Raw genomic sequence first — 4,997 nt, forward strand, 5'->3', positions numbered from 1 at the left:
AGCTCAGCTCAGTGCTCTCTGATGACCTAGAGGCTGGGATGTAGGAGTGGAGGGAGGCTCCAGGGTGAGGGGATATATGTATACCTGGTGGCTCAGACAGGAAAGAGTCTACGTGCAATGCAGGAGACCCGAGTTCCATCCCAGGGTCAGGAAGATCCCTGCAGAAGGAAATGGCAACCCATTCCAGTATTCTTGCCTGGAAAATCCTATGGATGGAGGAGCGAGGCAATCTACATTCCATGGGGTCGCAAAGAGTTGGACACAACTGAGTGACTTCACTATTAGCCTATAGCTGATTCACATTGTTGCAAAGAGTAGGTTTAAATCAAGTTATTGTTTTGGTTCATCTAACAACCTAAAACATACTAGCAGTAAACAAATAAATTTTGGCCTCTCCAAGCATTTATTAAAATGTGTTGGCCAACAAGAAGAGTTTAGAATTAACAAATGAAGTGTCTAGATTCCAAGATAATATGGATAGAAAATTCATCTTCTGTGAATGGATAACAATGTAGGTACATATTCTTCCCATGAAGGCAGAAGTTGGGATGTGGATACTGTGGGAATTCTGTTGATTTTAGAAGACAGAAGACATGACAAGTATTATCTTTCTTTCGTAAGAGAAAGGAGTGGTTATAGTTATAAGCTTTAAAATATTTTAGGTTTCACTTGAACACATTGAATAACTTTTTTCTACTTAGAATTTAAGAAGATCTACTAGATTACTATGAATAGCACAAAACATTCTTTCACAGCATGGCATAAATTATCTGCCAAACTCAAGTTAATTGCCTGAGATATTTTGCCATATTAACAAGCCAAGGTAATCTACAGGGAATGTACTTTTGTAACACTAATCAAATTCATTTTTTCCATTGCTCAAAGCTAGTCATAATAGTAACAATAAAATCTAAGTTTTACCTATTTTGGATAATGCCTATCTTTTCTGCTAAATAGCCTTGATAGTTTAACATTTGGTATTCCACATGAATGATTTACAATAAATCACATAGACTAAAGTGCTATTAACCATTAAGCTAGGTTACTAAAGACTGGTGAGGATACAAAAAGGATAAGACAATTTAAAGGGGCAGTATTTGCCTATGCAACATTTATCTATCATCTTTTAGCTATCTGTTTATTTAGATATTCATATATCTATAGAAAAACATATATAAAGGAAAAGTGAATTTTTTTTAAACCATAAAGACATCTAAGACTGTAGTTTATTGTAAGACTACCATTGTTTCTTGTCAATTGGTTGACTTTAAATAAGAAAGCAGCCCAAAACTGCAATCAATTTCACATTATTTTATAAGGATTCTTTCGTTCATTTGAGTTTACAATAGTCATTTTTACCTAAGAACTAATGCATGCAGGCTAAGATTTTCCAAGAATATCTTCTTCAAAACCTCAGTTTTACTTTTACTTATTTCAGAAAATAGATATTTATTACCAGTTCACATGCCCTATTACATTAACAATAACTAAGTCCAAAATAGCAGTAAAAAACTTAAAATGTGACATCTCTTTCAAGTGAATAACCAAAGGTCACATATATGCACCATTGCTACTGTATAGAAAATAGATAAGTAATGAGAACCTACTGCCCCTGCATAGTACAGGAAACTCTATCAATACACTAAGGTGACCTAAATGGAAAGGAAATTTAAAAAGGGGGGATATATGTAAACATATATGACTTCCCTGTGGCTCAATTGGTAAAGTGTCTGCCTACAATGCAGGAGACCCAGGTTCGATCCCTGGGTTGGGAAGATCCTCTGGAGAAGGAAATGGCAACCCACTCCAGTACTCTTGCCTGGAAAATCCCATGGACGGGGAGCCTTTTGGGCTATAGTCCATGGGGTCACAAAGAGTCGGACATAACTGAGTGACTTCACTTCACTTCTTCACTTCATGTAAACATATAGCTGATGCACTTTGCTGTATGGCAGAAAGTAATATAACATTGTAAAGCAACTACACCCCAATAAAATTAATAAAAATAATAACCAACTGTGCTGCAGAAACGAACACAGCTCCAATGCTCATTTAAATCTAGAATTATAAGAATCATTTATGTATGGCTTGTGATGAAAGCACATTGAAAGGAAAGGGGAGAAAGCTGCTTCTTTTTGTCAGACAGTTTCATGGTAAGAATAAGTTTCCTTAGACATATCCTGCAGGGAAATAATTTAAAGAAGTCTTTTCTCAGCTTGACAACTGTCCTCATGATTTCAGTTTCTTTATTAATTCAAGGATCCATAAATGAGAATGATAAATTAAACTTATGCCAAAATTTATTTAAAAGAATTCCCTATGGTGAAACTATTGATTGAAATATGAAGATCTTTACTAACTTTTGAGAAATTTCTCCTTTCCATAAAAATGTTTTACAAATATTTCCAAATTGGTATGTGCTTTAAACTCTAAAATGACTGTTTAAGCCAATTATTAGGTTAGACACAAGATTTTTCCAAGTAATAACAAGGCAATAATGCAAAAAGTGATATCATCTAGAATATTTTAGGTGTAAATTTTACTTTTGTTTTGGGTTATCCTCTTAGGCATAGCCTAAAATCTTACTTATATTTCAATAACTGTATGAGATTTACAGCTACTAAAAAAAGAAAATTTATAGGTATTAAAAGAAAAGATTGATGTTTTCAAACTGTGGTGTTGGAGAAGACTCTTGAGAGTCTCTTAGACTGCAAGATCAACCACTCAATCCTAAAGGACATGGACCCTGAATATTCATTGGAAGAACTGAGGTTGAAGCTGAATCCTCAATACATTGACACCTGATGCAAAGACTCAAGTTATTGGAAAAGTCCTTGATGATGGGAAAGATTGAAGGCAGAAGGAGAAGAGGATGACAGAGGATGAGATGGTTGGATGGCATTATTGACTCAATGGACATGAGTTTGAGCAAAGCCTGATAGTGAAGGACAGGGAAACCTGCTGTGCTGAAGTCCATGGGTTCGCAAAGAGCTAGACACAACTAAGTGACTCAACAACAACAAAAGAAAATGCTTTCTATAGTTATAACTAATAAATTTGAGGTGTATTAAATATTATATGTAGTGGAAATATATTCCTTTCACTTACTAGATAGCAACATCAACTCAATGATAGTTATACCAAGAAACCATATCAAATAATTTTCCAAAATGATGTTATTGGTTCAACATACTTTCAAAAATAAAAATAAGTATAGTGTGCTTATGACAGCAGCACACTATATGTATAATATACATAACTATATATAATATAATATATATTATATAATATAGAATATATATATTAAAAGGAACAAGTTTGTTGACATAGGTATGCAGTGTTTAGATGGTAGTCTCAAATCTTTTTTTTTTTCACTTATTTTTGTCAAATATACCTATAGATAGCATAGAGTCCACCACTATATACCTGTGATGAGTTAGCAATGAGTGTAAATTTTTTGTCATTTCTTCCATTAAGAGATGAAATCTATTTCTTGTCCCTTTGGGTCTGTGTTAACCTTGCTGTAACTTGGTTTGTTCAATAGCATGGAGCAGAAATGACATCAAGCATCTTCGAAGTTGAGTCTTAGATCTGTAAATTCTGTTTTGGCTCTCTCAAAACACTTCATCTTTGTAGCCAGTCAATTACATGAAAGGTTTGTGGATTCTGCTGACTTACTCCATTTGGATTAGCCCATCATCTTAGTCAACTATATGTAGGAAATCATGTCAGAAAGCCTCACTTCATGAAAAAAGCCATGTAAAGAAGACTCAGGCACTCAATGATAGACCCAGATGACCTCCAAACACCAACTACCAGTCACAAGAATGAGCCCTGTTGGATACTTCAGTCCAGTCCAGTCTCTTGATGGCTGTTGTCCCAAGTTAATACCACATGGAGCAGAATAAGTATCCAGGTGATTCTTGTCAAATCACAGAATCATGAGAGAGAAAAAGCATTTGCTTTGGGGAAGGTGGAAGGGAGGAATAACAGGAAGGGGATATCTATACATATAGCTAATTCATGTTGTTGTACAGAAATTAACACAATATTGTAAATCAATTATGCTCTAGTTAAAAAATAAAAACAAATTTTAAAAATGGTTGCTTTGTTTTGGCACTAATTTTTGAATGACAGGTAATTGACATTCAATTACCTATTATCAGTTTATTGTATGAAAATAGATCATTGAAGCAACCTTTAAGGATTATAGACAAAATGGAGTGTGTTTAGAGAAGAGGCCTGTATTTGACATCTTCACACTTGTAACTATTAGAATGGGCTTTGAGACTAGTGTCACTGCTTTCAGCTTGTTGTCAGTCATAGCAGGTGTCCTCAGCTTCCCTCTGAGCCATGTTCATTCAGTCAGGTCTTTGAGGCCCAGTCTGTGGATCAGTTTATGGCAAACATTCCAATGCCCTTCTGAAGACTATCCTGAGTTCTATCCTGAATACAAGAATGCAGCTGAGGCACAGACAACATAACTAATACTTTTCAGTCCCTCCTTCTGTGAGCTGATATGATTTCCTACATTTCTTGACTAGATGATAGGTTAATCCAAATGGAATAGGTCAGCAGGATCCACAGCCCTTTCATTCAATTGACTTTGAAATCACACGATTTTCAGTCCAACTGAAGACTCATGAAAAATCTATCTAACACTCTCCAGAGGCCTCTTTTAGAATACTGAATGATTTTATTACAGAGGTAGTAGAACTGTTTCAAGTGTGTTTTGTAACTGTAAGTCTTATTGGAATTTCCTAATAATATAATAGTGAATAGAGAAACCTGATGATGTAAAGCAGACAAAGAAGAAAAGTATTAGAAACTCTAATTTAAATATTTAATGATTATTGGCTCCTGTATTTAGCAAGTAAGTTTCTGCTAAGCTTACAAATGAATAATATCATTATGTTTATAATCTAATTTTGATGCCAGACATGCAAGCAGTTAACTGCAGTGTAATTCAGAATTAAAAAAAAAAAAAAAGAAGAAGA

At 34.6% G+C, this 4,997-nt stretch overlaps 1 non-coding gene across 1 annotated transcript; it reads left to right on the forward strand.

Annotated features, from left to right (window-relative positions):
- The first annotated feature begins 1,703 nt into the window (after positions 1-1,703).
- TRNAC-ACA (transfer RNA cysteine (anticodon ACA)) lies at positions 1,704-1,776 on the forward strand. The gene has a single exon. It is a non-coding gene; the product is annotated as a tRNA-Cys (tRNA).
- The last annotated feature ends 3,221 nt before the right edge of the window (positions 1,777-4,997 follow it).

Source organism: Odocoileus virginianus, chromosome 5 (genome assembly GCF_023699985.2).
Source record: "Odocoileus virginianus isolate 20LAN1187 ecotype Illinois chromosome 5, Ovbor_1.2, whole genome shotgun sequence".
In the NCBI taxonomy this organism is placed as follows: Eukaryota; Metazoa; Chordata; class Mammalia; order Artiodactyla; family Cervidae; genus Odocoileus; species Odocoileus virginianus.